Here is a 16632-nt window from a genome sequence, read left to right as displayed (position 1 = left end):
TTATCTCCTCTGTTTAAAGTTAGAGTTGACTACACTGCCTGATACTTTTTATACGTTAAGCCGAATATATACAGCTATGCAAATCTAGAATATTTGTAATTTGTAAATGTGTGCAATATCCAAACATTACGTGGATTACATTGCTTTTATTTATAATTGATACATTAGCCTATGGTTTCAATATTTGAATCTATCATTCAATAATAGCCTACCCAATAAATGATCCCGTTTTCTAAAGCAACATAGCTCTCAATCACAACAGTTGTTTGTAAATCTATAGATGGATTACATTTGTAATCATGTCCAGTGTCCATTAAGTAAATTGTTGTAATTACAGCAGATGCTATGTTATTTCTATTGAATAATTGGGATTCATATGTAATTATTTTTCACAATTTTATTTTGCAGAGAGGAGTGTCCAAAACGAACCTCAGGTTTCCCGGGCCACAGGAGTGTGCAAGAAAGTGGTCAGCACATTTTCCTATAGTTGGAAGAAGCAGAAGGCCCTGACAAGTGCACAGGATAAACTGAGCCTGCCCCTCCACAAGCTCATCACGGAATCCCCGACTAGGTGGGGATCTCGACTGCAGATGATGGAAAGAGTCCTGGAGTAGGAAAAGGCCATCACACGAGTCCTGGCAGCAGGCAAAAAAACACGTCACCTTGCACCCTCCTGGCAAGACATTGAGGTCATTGAATCTATCACGGCAGCACTTAAGCCCCTCCAGGATTTCACAGATGCCCTGTCAGGAGAGACATACGTGAGTGTGTCCTATCTGAAGCCGGTTCTCCATTTGTTAAAGAAGGAGGTTCTGAAATCAAATGAGGGCGAAGCCAAACTGACCGGAGAGATTAAGATGAGGGTCCTCAATTACCTGAATGACAAATACACTGACCCTGAAACAGATGAGCTGCTCACCATGGCTACCTTCCTGGACCCAAGGTTCAAGACCACTGAGAAGCTGGTGGAGGTGAACGTGAGAGCTGCCTCCGAGACAGATGCCCTCCTGGTAGGGAACACAGCCATGGGAGACTTCTCTTTTGAAGAGGACCAGAGTGAGTGAGAGAGAGAAAGAAGCTGCCACTGCTCCACAATCAGCAAAGAAGTCCAAGAAGAGCCTTTGGAGCTTCTTTAAGAAAACCAGTAGTGCACCTGCCGTAAGAACCCAGAGACAGGTCATCGAGCAAGAGCTAGACAGCTACACTCTGATGATGGCAGCAGACAGTGAGGCTGATCCTTTGGAGTGGTGGCGAGTTCACGCATCCAACTTCCCACAATTGAGTTGTCTGACAAAGAAATACATATGCATCCGTGCCACAAGTTTGCCCTCTGAGAGAGCATTTAGCACTGGGGGCAATGTGGTCACATGCCACAGGGCAACTTTGAAGCCAGAAACGGTCAATAGGCTGGTGTTCCTGGCACGGAACTTGTGAAGAGGGAGGCAGTGAATTGTTACATGCTGAACTGAGAAACATACAGACTGTCTGGTTAATGCTTGAAGTTAATTTGAAAAGGTTTTTACAACTTGAATTCATAATGACTGGTGTTATGCTGAAAAAAGACAGCACTTCTTATATTTGGCAGGAAAAAGTTTACATCCTGACTACTTTAAATATTTATTTAACTCATATACCTTTGTTTATGTTTCATGTTTGCACAGGTTTACCACAGAAGTAAAACAGTCATTTAACTTTGAAGGGCTCATAAAATGTTTAAACATTTTTTTAAAGTATATCGTGATATTATATCGTTATCATCAGGACAGTGGAAAATATTGTGATATTAATTTTTTTTCATATCACCCACCCTTAAGTGCCCGTCAGTGACCCTCAACTCCACCAATCACGGGCCTATGTGGCAGCATTTGCCCAATCAGCACAAAACTAAGGAAGAGGAAAGGTGAAAGAATTCAGTCACCACCAGTTTATTGGCACCACTGACAACCTCCTACCCACACAACTCCCTACCCACTCTGAAATGATGATACATCACCAGTATTTCCCTCACATTAGGAGGTTGTGTTATGCAGGCAGTTTCTCTTTGCATCCTGCAACACCCAAAACATAATAGAGAAAACATTACTAGCATGGAGGGAAAGTATCCCAAATGGATAGGATTGAGAGATTGCTTCATTTGAGAAAGTCCCTTCCTCATAGCTATAACACAAACCCTGTAACATTAACCCAACACTGGTGTACCACTATGGCTAATCTCGCCTACAGCGAGAAACTATTCAAACCCTTGCTCTAACTAATACCTGACCTAAAAAAAAGTGTCAACAGCGGTCATATCTGCATTCTCCTTGCCTATCACTGAAAGTCCCCTAATGTGTTTTCCCATTCCCCTTCCTCATCTCACCCCATGTTCGACTTATTGCAAGCCATACTGAAAGGTATGGCTATGTGCAGGCCCGATTTCAATGAGAAGACGCTGTGGCCAACAGTTGAGCAGGTACACACAAATACACACACAGCAACATGCATGTTCCCCACACACACAGTGACATCCATGTTGCACACACACACAGACGTGCACACTTACACACATAGTGACGTGTATGTTCCATTGTGTCCTTAAGGTAATACACAGAGTGATGAGTGAGTCTAACGGTGTTGTTCATCCATCATTAAGCAGACAAACAGAGGAGTGACATCCCAAGACTCAGCACAGATATTGTGTGTCACTGTCAACAAGCAGGCACCCCCAAACCATCCAAAAACACCCTATAGATAAAACACCCCGTGCCACAAGCAGATTGGCCCATAGGCTAATGGAACACAAGGCCTAATATTGTAATATCAGACTACCTACCACCACAGATGCAGTCCAACATGCACATCCACTGTTGCAGTTTCAAACATCTACGGCTAGGAGTACATAGACGAGCATAGTAGCAAACATTCACACACCATGACACTATTACACACCCAGTCCCACTTCCTCCTCTAGGGCACTACATTTTCTGTCTGAAGTGGGTCAGCCAACACTCGCTTATCACTCTCCCGCCTCTAGCATTCAGCCTTCCAAGGTCACACCAGTGTGTGTGTGACGTGTGTGTCTATAGTCTATACTGCCTGTGCGTACATAGATAAGAGGCTGCGTGCAAATGTATCTACCACATCTGTACTTGTGTCCATTCACTGTAACAGTCTACTTTCACATGGCATCTACAGCAAGGCCCAGCAAGATGAGAACGTCTTAAAGATGGAATCTGCATTAGGGGGAAAAGCGTCACTGTCCGCCGCAGCACCTTTGTTATTGTTTTTGTTATGTGGACCTAATGGAGGCGAGATGCGTCGAGCAACGTGGTAAAAAAATATGTGCAGTACATATTCTGCTGTTCTATCGCGTGTGCAATGTCAGAGGGGGAAAAAACAAGAGTTAGTTGTTTGTAGTAACTTCTTTGTCGTTGTAATAGCCTATCCCAAACGGACGTGGCAGTGTCACCATTAAGGATTCCAGCTTTAAAGGGGAAGGGAAACACTAGGCTTTACACATGTTTACTGTTAGTGGATTGAATACATCTTGTTGTGTAGCTTTACGTCCTAAAGTGTTTCCATTCCCCTTTAATGTGCTGTGTCAGCCTGCTGATCATTGATCTTCTCATCTATTTTTTCCACTGTTCAACAACCAAAAGCTATTCTTCATTCTGATGAACGTCAACATGGCTGAAACATTAATGCCACTTCGACAATGTTAGGCTCTACATTTTTTTAAACTCGAGCTGCCTTCTTCCCTCATCTACCATAAGGGAATGAAATTCCCTCCTTTTTGACAAAAACTAGCTTTAGGAAAGCTACTGGGACACATACCTTGAGTTCCAGTCATCAGCAGGCCTATTGGGATTTCTCTGCATAGGAAAAGGCTAAATATTCCAAGGAAATTCCCAAAACCGCTCTTTCCAAATAAAAGTACTGGGATGTCCTTTCCTCTTCAGTCAACGGTTTCCATTGATGTTTAGGAATATCACATGCTTCAATGGAAAGAGTGGAGAAATATGTCAGGGCAGGTTTTCAAAATCACCAGGGGTATAAAGATGAACATCTTTACCATTAAGACCATGGTTTGTCCATTGCCTACCAATTGACTTTAGATGATCTTAGTGGTAAATATGATCTATATGCTTTTGAGAATCTCACCGCAGTTCAATTAGCCGCAGTACAATACTGTACTTTCAGACTCGACTCAGAAACACGTGACTCACTCATAAGTGTGGTTTATCAAACTAATCAATACGGTATGCTCTCCAGATTCAATTGGCTATTGCACTGCATATCATTCTGCTTAATCCAGTTAGCGGTCATTAAAACTAGGACAAAACAGGTGCACAGACACTGGCCTGGGATAGGCAAACCATTACTAACTCTTCAAGGGGTGTGATAGACCTACCTGTCAATGCAAAGCACTAGAATAGCTAGGTCTAATACTATCCTGGCTAAATCATGTGAGATAAGTTCAACAGCCACAATCAGTTGGCTACAGATAGCCAACTGTCTCCTCCGAGTAGCCTACAGCGCCTTCAGAAAGTATTCATACCCCTTGACTTATTCCACATTGTTGGTACAGCCTGAAATCTAAATGGATTAAATATTTATTTTTGTGTCACCCATCTACACACCATACCCCATAATGACAAAGTGGAAACAGGTTTTTAGAAATTAATGGACATTATGGGGTATTGTGTGTAGGCCAATGACACAAAATCTCAATTTAATCCATTTCAGAAATCAGGCTGTAACAACAAAAATGTGGAAAAATTTGTGAAAACTTTCTAAAAGACACTGTATGTCTGGGAGCTTGCTATTTCTTAGCTAAATTAAGATCAAGATCACTATTGGTCAATTGCACACAAGGTACAACCGAAATGTGACTTCCACTTCAACCCAACCCCTGTGAAAGACGCACACACTGGTTTTGGAGAGGTGCAGGGAGCTGCCACACTGGGTGCCCGGGGAGGAGTTGTTGTGTAACTAGCTACCGTTAGTTAGTGAGAGTGATGTGACTGAGATAGATTTTCCAATCAATGGAATGTCTAGGGTGTTTTTTTTTTTTACAATAGGAGACAGTTGATTGCCAAGCTAAACAGAGCTGTTAGCTAAATTAATCCGATAAACGTTAAATCAGACATTGATAAAATTTGCTTGCTGCAAGAAATGTGAAGTTGTTTACACCCAAAGCCAGCCAGTAATTAGCTAGCTTTAAGACACATTTTACATTTTAGTCATTTAGCAGAAGCTCTTTTCCAGAGCGACTTACAGTTAGTGAGTGCATGCATTTTTTCATACTGGTCCCCCGTGGGAATCGAACCCACAACCCTGGCGTTGCAAGCGCCATGCTCTACCAACTGAGCTACACCTAACCCCTACATTCCTATGCTGTCCCTTCGACAACATAGTTACGTACATTTGTATTTACGAAAACCTATACGTCCCATCTGTCGCAAATTTTGAATAAAATTATATTTGAACTTACTCCATTGTACTGTTTGTTTGTGTCAATTAATCCCGTAAGGAATGGGATGCCAATTGCCAATTTGACACAAAAATATAATTTAATTCATTCACACTACCTGTTGTCCGCTGATTGTCCTTGTGGGTTGAAATGAGACAAAATATCCACAGGAAATATTATTAAACCAACTTCAAAACGCGGGTCTCTGTGTTGCTCTTTACCTGAAGCATGCGCAGTGCATGTACTTCCGTCTTGTGCGCAATACAAGATGGAAGTACATGCACGCGATGCATGCATACTAAGCGAAGTCTTGCAGGTGTTTACAAATGTATGGCATTGAAGGGATTATCCAGTACTTTTGTAACCTATACTTTTTAGCCAGTAGTTCTGAAAGTAGCGCTCACGAGCCAAAAGTGGTCCCGGAAAATTGCGCACTACATCACATATGTGCAGATGTGTGCACCACGTCATTGCTCTCTCTCACTCTGCTGTGTGTGCATGCTGTGCCTCTTGCTAGATGTCACTCAAATGGCAAGGGGCTGAACCTCATTGGTTGAACTCAAATTCCTAGGGGGCTGGCCCATGTGGGGGGGAAATGTAGGGGATATGGCGCTGCACAACGTCCAGTAAACAGTCGCTTTAAAACTGGGGATTCCGTGGCTAATTGAGGTAAGACAGTAATTCTGCTCATAGATTATGCGTGTATGAACTACACATTGACACATCCAGCCCAAAAGGGAAGGTTTAAAAAACACTTAGTCGCCAAAGTTCCAGAACATGTCTTTAATCTCAGACTGTGTAACCAGAATTATCATAGTCTGATTTATTATTTATCAATAAGACACCTAAGCTAAATGCAATCACACTATCTAATGTTAAGCTACTTGGTAAGAAATTGACTACATAATTCGAGATAAAATGAACATAATTATCCTATACCATTTCTGTTTCAGCATTAAAATTGCCAGAAGATACCGACCCTACTGTTACTCTTGTGTACACTGAGCTGCACTGGGGTCGGAACATAATCATGCTTACATTGACACAGTGGAGCCAGCGCGAGATATGGGTCGGAAAACGTACCTCAATGCAGGAATGGGATATGCCATTGTACCTTTATCCACACTGCTCCATAGAGAAGATTGAAATACTGCTTGTTTTCCCAGAAATCAGCCCCTTTTGTCCTCATGCTAGCTAGCAGTAGCCACAGCAGTAGAAAACTGCCCTTTTCTAGCAGTTGCCACTGCAGCCATTTTGGAATGTCTGTGTCAGCCAATCATCATCATCATGATGAAGTGCTTTGAGAGACTAGTTAAGGACCATATCACCTCCACCTTACAAAACACCCTAGACCCGCTACAATTCGCATATCGCACTGCACACTGCCCTATCCCACCTGGAAAAGAGAAATGTCTATGTAAGAATGCTGTATTTCGACTACAGCTCAACCTTCAACACTCTAGTGTCCTCCAAGCTCATCACTAAGCACAGGGCCTTGGGTATGAACCCCTCTCCCTATGCAACTGGGTCATGGACTTCCTGATGGGCCAACCCCAAATGGTGAAGGTAGGCAAGACCTCAGCCACACTGATCCTCAACACGGGGGCCCCACAGGCGTGTGTGCTCAGCCCCCTCCAGTACTCCCTGTTTACCCCTGACTGCGTGGCCACGCACGTCTCCGACTCAAATCACCAAGTTTGCTGACGACAACAGTGGTAGGCCTGATTACCAACAACGATGAGACAGCTTACAGGGAGGAGAGCCCTGGCGGAGAGGTGCCAGGAAAAGAACCTCTCCCTCAACGTTAACAAAACGAAGGAGCTGATCGTGGACTATAGGAGACAGCAGAGCAAGCACGACCTCATCCACATCAACGGGGCCACAGTGGAGAGGGTCAACAGCTTCAAGTCTCTCGACGTGCGCATCACTGACAACCGGAAAGGGTCCCTTCACACAGACACCGTGGTGAAGAAGGCGCAACAGCGCCTCTTCAACCTCCGGAGGCTGAAGAAATTTGTCTTGGCCCCTAAAAAGGCATCAGCATGCTTCAGTTAGGCTGGCGGCTAGGTGAACCGAACAAGTGTGCTTAAAAGACTGTTGCTTAAAAAAAATTAAAACACAAGAAAAAAGCGGCATTAGTACTGTTTGTCCGTTTTGAGACGCCGTAGCCAGTGTACATTTCCTCAAAATAGTCTGAATTAATCTATGATAACTCAAGAAATGTCATTAATTTGGAAGTTTTTGCCGAGGAGATCTTAGTCGTGCAATTTTACATCTAACTAGGATGTTTGGTGCCATAGTTCTCAATGGAAAAGTGTGTGAAAATGAGTCGTCTCTCATTGAATGACAAAGACTATCCCTACAGTTGACCAATCACGAACAAAAGGGCGTAGACGTCGGCTCCCGAACTTAAGAGAAATAAAAAAATGTGTGCCCGAACAGACGAAAAAACCCTTACTGATGTCCAAAACGTCACAAAATGTGCAAACTCTTCCGAACTGTTTCGGCTGGAAAGCATGCGGACACCTTAAGACCCTCACGAACTTCTACAGATGCACCATTGAGAGCATCCTGTCTGGCTGTATCACCGTCTGGTACAGCAATTGCACTGCCCACAACCTCAGGGCTCTCCAGAGAGTGGAGTGGTCAGCCCAAAGCATTACCTGGGGCACAATGCCTGCCCTCCAGCACATCTACAAAACCCAGTGTCACAGGAAGAACAAGATCATCAAGGACCTCAGCCACCCAAGACACGGCCTGTTCACCCCTCTACCATCTAGAAGGTGGAGACAGTACAGGTGCATCAAACCTGGGTCCAAGAGGCTGAGAAACAGCTTCCATCTCCAGGCCATCAGACTGTTAAACAGTCACCACTAGCTGGCCTCCGCCCATTACCCTGCCCTAAAAATAAAACAGAAATACCTTATTTACATAAGTATTCAGACCCTTTGCTATGAGACTCAGGTGCATCCTGTTTCCATTGATCATTCTTGAGATGTTTCTACAACTTGATTGGAGTCCACCTGTGGTCAATTCAATTGATTGGACATGATTTGGAAAGGCACACACACGTCTATATAAGGTCCCACAGTTGACAGTGCATGTCAGAGCAAAAACCAAGCCATGAGGTCGAAGGAATTGTCCGTAGAGCTCCGAGACAGGATTGTGTCAAGGCACAGATCTGGGGAAGGGTACCAAAAAATGTCTGCAGCATTGAAGGTCCCCAAGAACACAGTGGCCTCCATCATTCTTAAATGGAAGAAGGTTGGAACCACCAAGATTCTTCCTAGAGCTGGGCCTGGCCAAACTGCGCAATCGGGGGAGAAGGGCCTTGGTCAGGGAGGTGACCAAGAACCCGATGGTCACTGACAGAGCTTCAGAGTTCCTCTGTGGAGAACTCTGCAGCACTCTGCCAATCAGGCCTTTATAGTAGAGTGGCCAGACTGAAGCCACTCCTCAGTAAAAGGCACATGACAGCCCGCTTGGAGTTTGCCAAAAGGCACCTAAAGGACTCACAGACCATGAGAAACAAGATTCTCTGGTCTGATGAAACCAAGATTGAACTCTTTGGCCTGAATACCAAGCGTCACGTCTGGAGGAAACGTGGCACCATCCACGGGACTGGTAGAATAGTCAGGATCGAGGGAAAGATGAACAGAGCAAAGTACAGAGAGATCCTTGATGAAAACCTGCTTCAGAGTGCTCAGGACAATGACCCGAAGCACACAGCCAAGACAGCCAGTAGTGGCTTCAGGACAAGTCTCTGGATGTCCTTGAGTAGCCCAGCCAGAGCCCAGACTTGAACCCGATCGAACATCTCTGGAGAAACCTGAAAATAGCTGTGCATCGACGCTCCCCATCCAACCTGACAGAGCTTGAGAGGATCTGCAGAGAAGAATGGGAGAAACACCCCAAATAAAGGTGTGCAAAGCTTGTAGCGTCATACCCGGGGGGGGGGGGGGGGGGGGGTGTAACTAAGCCATTTTAGAATAAGGCTGTAACATTACAAAACGTGGAAAAAGTCAAGGTGTCTGAATACTTTCCGAATGCACTGTATATACTGTATTTTCATCATGGCTCATCCTATATAAATACATATACACCATTATATATACACACTGAACACAAATATAATACGCAACATGCAACAATTTCAATGGTTTTACTGAGTTACAGTTCAAATAAGGAAATCAGTTAATTAAAATAAATAAATTAGGCCCTAATCTATGGATTTCACATGACTGGGGAGGGGCGCAGCCATGGGTGGACCTGGGAGGTCATAGGCCCACCCACTTGGGAGCCAGGCCCACCAAATCAGAATGTGTTTTCTCCCACAAAAGGGCTTTATTACAGGTATAAATACTCCTCAGTTTCATCAGCAGTCCGGGTGGCTGGTCTCAGACGATCTCGCAGGTGAAGAAGCCGGATGTGGAGGTCCTGGGCTGGCGTGGTTACATGTGGCTGCTTGGACATATTGCCAAATTCTCAAAAACAATGTTGGAGGCGGCTTATGGTAGAGAAATGCACATTACATTCTCTGGCAACAGCTCTGGTGAACATTCCTGCAATCTGCATGCCAATTGCACTCTCCCTCAAAACAAGACATCTGTGGCATTGTGTTGTGTGACAAAACTGCACATTTTAGAGTAGCCTTTTATTGTCCCCAGCACAAGGTGCACCTGTGTAATGATCATGCCATTTAATCAGCATCTTGATATGCCACACCTGTCAGGTGGATGAATTATTTGGGCAATGGAGAAATGCTCACTAACAGGGATGTAAACTATTTTGTGCACATCATTTTAGAGAAATAGGCTTTTTGTGCATATGGAAAATGTCAGAGATATTTTATTTCAGCTCAAACATGGGACCAACACTTAATGTGTTGCAATTATATTTTCCTGTCTCTGACATTGCTCCTTCTGATATAATTCTGGATTATATGTGTATAGTTTATTTTAAATTGTATTATTGCTAGGTATTACTGCACTGTTGGAACTATAAACAAGTATTTTGCTGCACCTGTGATAACATCTACAAATGTGTGTATGCCACCAATCAACTTTAATTTGATTTGAGCTCCTTTGTTGTTCAATGCAGACATGCCATTCCATAATGGCTGATGTGGCTACTGCTAGCTAGCATGAGGACAAAAAGGGCATTTACTTGGAAAACAAGCAGTATTTCAATCTTATCGATTAAGCAGTGTGGATAAAGGTAATATTTGGAGTGCAGCGGCATATCCCATCCCTTCATTGAGGTACATTTCCCGACCCATGTCTCGCGCCTGCTCCATGGTGTCTTATTTTTTTTTTCTCGTTTTTATTTCACCTTTATTTAACCAGGTAAGCCAGTTGAGAACAAGTTCTCATTTACAACTGCGACCTGGCCAAGATAAAGCAAAGCAGTGCGATAAAAACAACAACACAGAATTACATATGGGGTAAAACAAAACAAAGTCAAAAATACAACAGAAAATATATATACAGTGTGTGCAAATGTAGCAAGTTATGGAGGTAAGGCAATAAATAGGCTATAGTGCAAAATAATTACAATTATTATTAACACTGGAATGATAGATGTGCAAGAGATGATGTGCAAATAGATACTGATAAAGTAACCATGATTGCGTTCTGAACCCAGTGTAAACAAGCGTAAAGACGATAGGCTCGGTATCTTCTGGCAAGCATTGAAAATAAGTTGTGCTGCTATCAGTGTCAGTGGCCAAACACAGCACCAGCATCAATATCAGAATGAGCCTGCTAGCTGGATGGTTAGCATTAGCATAGGTGTGGATTTGAATCGCTAATGTTACATCCACTGGCACTATCGCGGACAGGCCTCATTAAAATGATAACCCGCCAACAGACAAATACCATGAAAAAAATGCGCTACTCTATTTTAGGTGTTGTGTGTGGCTAATGATCTCACAGACATGCTGAAAACATTGACCCACCCGGTGTTTGTAGGCTGTAGTTTGTGACAGTGGATTTACACCGCAGCACATCCCGACGTTGCACCGGCTAAGTGGCGTTCGTGCTACTCCCTCCCTGGCAGACCCTCACACCACACTGAATAACTTCAACATTAGTTAGCCATTATTACTGGCTAGGTAATTAGCTAGCTAACGTTAGCTAGCTAACTAGTTTGTTTAATGACAATATAGGTAACATCTACTCACTGGAAATGTGTGATAATGGAAGGGCATGCATGGTTGATCATATTTGAATGCTGTCTGACACACCCAAGCCGTAGCTAGCCAGCTAACCCATGCCCGGACAGTAAAGTTGACGTTAACGTAAATCGCTTGCACCCAGACAGCCACACTAACTAGCTACAGGCTATCTGGCTTAGCTAATACTAGCGAGATAGAACAGGTTGGTTGGGAGTAACGTTAGCCAGCTAACGTTAGCTAGCTACCACATCTAGCTAGTTAGCATCAGGTTGAACACAAGTTCATAAACAATACATCTCTTTCGGAAATATACAACTAGAAAAATAGACATTCTTCACACCACAATGATAATATAGTTCGTCAATCAAACTATATTGTGCATTTAGATGCTACAACTTACATTGGCGCTGAGAGGATTGTGCTGATGATGCCCGTTCATTTCTCCCGATGGAACAGCAGTCCCCCGATGACGTCAAAGCGCGTGTTCAACGTGGGGGGGCGCACACTCTTCTTCACAACCTAATTGTATTTATTTATTTTATTTAACCTTTATTTAACCACGTAAGCCAGTTGAGAACAAGTTCTCATTTACAACTGCGACCTGGCCAAGATAAAGCAAAGCAGTGCGATAAAAACAACACAGAGTTACATATGGGATTAACAAAACGTACAGTCAAAAACACAATAGAAAATCTACATACAGTGTGTGCAAATGTTGTAAATTATGGAGGTAAGGCAATAAATGGGCCATAGTACAAAATAATTGCCGCCACAAACTGGATGGTGTTGAAAAAACTAGGTAAAAAGAACATCCATACCTGACAGGGAAAACTTAATCCACCCAAATAAAAAAATACCTGGACAAAAACAAAAAGCCCACTTCGTCCTTCATTAAAATCTCCATATCTCCCTTCTCATGCTGTAGGGCCTGAGAGGGTGGTATGGCTTGTGACACTACTTCATGCAACTCCTCCGCCAAGAAGTTCCAAAAAATCTAAACAAGCCCGTGTCTCGTGATCCTCACACCCTTCACTTTACCCAGCACTCTCCACCAGTTTGGATATCTTAAATGGATTATTCAAGATTGGTAATGCGATAAACTGCTCCTCTTTAACAAACCGTACTCCCACAAGATAAGGGACATTGTCAGCACTGTACGCTTCTTTGCTCCGTTTTCCATTCTTTTGGACAATAGTCCAATTCTCCTTGATTCCACCGCCATTAGATTCAAGAGCCACATCAGCTTCCGCCATCTTTTCCTCCCACAGGATCTTACCCACCTCTCGAGATCGGGCCACTCGTCGAGTAGGGTTTATCGCAATTAACTATTTTTACAGCATTCTTAATCGAAGAATGTAGAATTATGTTAATGTACTGCTCGAACTCCTTTAGAAAACGTGTTTTTTTATTAGTGAATTTACATTTATGAATATACCATTTTACTATTAGCACAATTACATTTAATATATATTTTTTCTTTATCCTTATAGTTAAGGAAACTGAGCAGCACATTCTCCCATAATAAACAAAAGTCATCAATAATATTATTATCAATACATCTACAAATATCTTGCCATTATCTCTTTACATAATACAATTAATTCAAAGCTGTTTTTGGATGCTCATCACAAAAAGTACAATTAATGTACATGTATTGAATGTCTTTTAAGGCCTTTGTATAATCTGTAATTTGTTGTACCCCCTAGCATATAGCAGTGTATATGTATTCTTGTTTGTTTACTTGTATACTTCCTTTATGATACTTCCTTTATGTGTACTGGTGTTTTGTGCAATGAAAACAAAGTAGGGTCTATTGCAGTGGTATTCAAACTTTTTCAGCGGGTATCCCATTTTTTCCACCAGAGTTTCCGGGAAACCAATTTTTACTCAATAAAATTGTATTACTCTAATTAGCTTTCTCAAAAACGTTTATATTGTCCCATACTTAATTTGTTACTTAATTATAAAACAAAATAAATTCTGCGACCTCACTAGTTCCCAGCAACCTCGACTTTGAATACCACTGTCTTTCAGTCTTCTTCTTTCAATTGTATTGGTGGATCACATCCAACTAAGAAGTACTGTACAGGTGCATTCACCGCCACTTACTGTACTGGCGTGTGAGGCCTGTTACAGCCTCCATATACAGTACATCTATACATGTACTGCAGCCTGGCAGAACGGGACACTATTGTTCAACACACCTTGTAACTCTTCTGCAGTAAATTCTCATACACCAAGTACTTCTCTACAGCTGCCACCACAACATCTATTTTCTGTGATTTACGTTCCATTTCTGTAGTACAGTTTATAACCATGGCTATGAATGCAAAGAAGCCAACCTTACTGAAACATGTTATTCCTATCACTCTCTAATGGCCTCGGCCTACTCACAAGGAGCCTTCTTAGGATCTCTCGCCCAGGACCCATCTTCCTCTAATGTAGTTTACGAAAGCTCAATCAGGAAGGCTGGTCTGAAATGCTCGTCACTTTTTTTATTCACCTAGTAAACACACCTCGTTCCCATCTCACTCATCAACATAGCAGGTATTTACAGTGCCCTCCACAATTATTGGCACCCCTGTTTAAGATGTGGTCGAGGACTTCCAAAAATTCTCCTTTTTTTTTAAACAACATAGAACCCAAATGCAAAAAAAAGAGAAAAATCCAACCTTTTATTGAAGTACATTACTTTGGTGTAAAAAAAAAAATCACACATTTAGAAAAAAAATAACTTGAAATCATGTGTCCCACAATTATTGGCACCCCTGATGTTAATACTTTGTACAACCCCCTTTTGCCAACAAGACAGCACTTAATCTCCTCCTATAACATTTCACAAGATTGGAGAACACAGAGAGAGGGATCTTTGACCATTCTTCTTTGCACAATCTTTCTAGATCATCCAGTGTCCTGGGTCCTCTCATATGCACTCTCCTCTTTAGCTCGCCCCACAGGTTTTCGATTGGGTTGAGGTCTGGGGACTGAGATGGCCATGGGAGGACCTTGAGTTTGTGACTGCTGAACCATTTTTGTGTAGATTTTAAATAATAATAATAAATAATTTTGCCACATGTTTTGGATCATTATCCTGCTGAAAGACCCAATGACGACCCATCTTCAGCTTTCTGGCAGAGGCCATCAGGTTTTTATTTAAAATGTCCTGGTAGTTCAAAGCGTTCATAATGCCATGCACCCTAACAAGGTTCCCAGGGCCTTTGGAAGAGAAACAGGCCCACAGCATCACAGATCCTCCACCATACTTCACGGTGGGCATGAGGTGCTTTTCGGCATACTCATCTTTTGTTTTACGCCAGACCCACTTAGAGTGTTTGTTGCCAAAAAGCTCAATCTTAGTCTCATCTGACCAAAGCACACAATCCCAGTTGAAGTCCCAGTGCCGCTTAGCAAACTCCAGACGTTTACGTTTGTTAGTGTTAGTGAGAAAAGGCTTTTTCCTTGCATGCCTCCCAAACAGCTTGTTGGCATGTAGAGAGCGTCTGATGGTTGTTTTGGAGACTTTGTGACCCCAAGATGCCACTCTTTGATGCAATTCTGTGACAGTGAGCTTAGGACTTTTTTTTACTTCTCTTACCATCCTCCTCACTGTGCATTGTGGCAAGATAAACTTGGGACCTCTTCCAGCCTTGTTTGTCACTGTTCCAGTTGTTTTAAACTTCTTAATGATTCCTCTGACTGTAGATACGGGCAAGTTAAGGCGAGTGGCTATTTTCTTGTAGCCATTGCCTGACTTATGAAGGTCGACACAAATCTGCCTTACTTGAATGGTGTGTTCTCTTGTCTTTGCCATGTTGACAAATGGGTAAGAGAATTAGGCCTCTGTGTCACGTCATATTTATACCCCAGGGAAACAGGAAGTCATGAATTACTAATTAAAAGTTCCTAGATACCCTGACCAACTTTAGCAACTACAGAAAAATATATTTTTAAAAAAATCAATTAAAATTTTCAGCGGAATTGTAAGGGGTGCCAATAATTGTGGGACACATGATTTCAAGTTTATTTTTTTCTAAATGTGTGATTTTTTTTTTACCACCAAAGTAATGTACTTAAATAAAAGGTTGGATTTTTCTCTTTTTTTGCATTTGGGTTCTATGTTGTTTAAAAAAAAATGAGAATTTTTGGAAGTCCTCGACCACATCTTAAACAGGGGTGCCAATAATAGTGGAGGGCACTGTATATGGTAGTCTTTATAAACGTTACCTCATTAGCATAGCCGGTATTTATAGGGTAGTGTTTATAATATTACCTCATTAGAATAGCAAGTATTTATATGGTAATGATTATAACTTTACCTCATGAGCATAGCAGGTATCTATGGTAGTGTCTATAATGTTACCTTGTCAGCATAGCAGATATTTATTTGGTAGTGTCATAATGTTACCTCATCAGCATAGCGTAACGTCTCTCCTCCTCCTTTACAATTAGCAAGCGTGCGGAATGTCATTTACATATTAACTTCAGCCTATGAGCATGGCACACTAAGGGCGCTTTCACATATCACCTTATGAAACGAATCCTGGAGCGTTTGGTACCCTGTTCCGCGCTATAAAGCATGTATGAAACGCAAAGCCTGGCTGAAATGAATCCTGGATCTTAGTGAGTAGTGGGTCCAAGATCCAGGACCTGAGTACCAGGTATTGTGACACGGCAGCATGAGTCGCGTGGAATGTGAGTCTTGCTAATCGCACCCTGAAATTGTTATTTTCAGGTCTTGTGAAAGCAAAATGTATTCTGTAGAATTCTCACAAACGCTCCAAGAAACCGAACCAGGGTACCAAATTACATATGTCAAAACGCCCTAAGGTAATTACACCACGCTTGCTGATTAATTTATGGGCTCACAAAAATCACTTTCCTTTCTTTCAACCAATGGGCATAAGTCGAGGTATTTATATGTCAACTCAAACATTTATCTTCTTAATTAAACAAGGACTAGTATTTTGCTGTTTGTTATTTCTAATAATATGGGTGTTACGTGAAT

This window comes from Coregonus lavaretus, assembly GCF_964263955.1.
Source record: "Coregonus lavaretus genome assembly, chromosome: 8".
NCBI classification, from domain to species: domain Eukaryota; kingdom Metazoa; phylum Chordata; class Actinopteri; order Salmoniformes; family Salmonidae; genus Coregonus; species Coregonus lavaretus.
Note: the sequence above shows the minus strand (reverse complement) of the source record.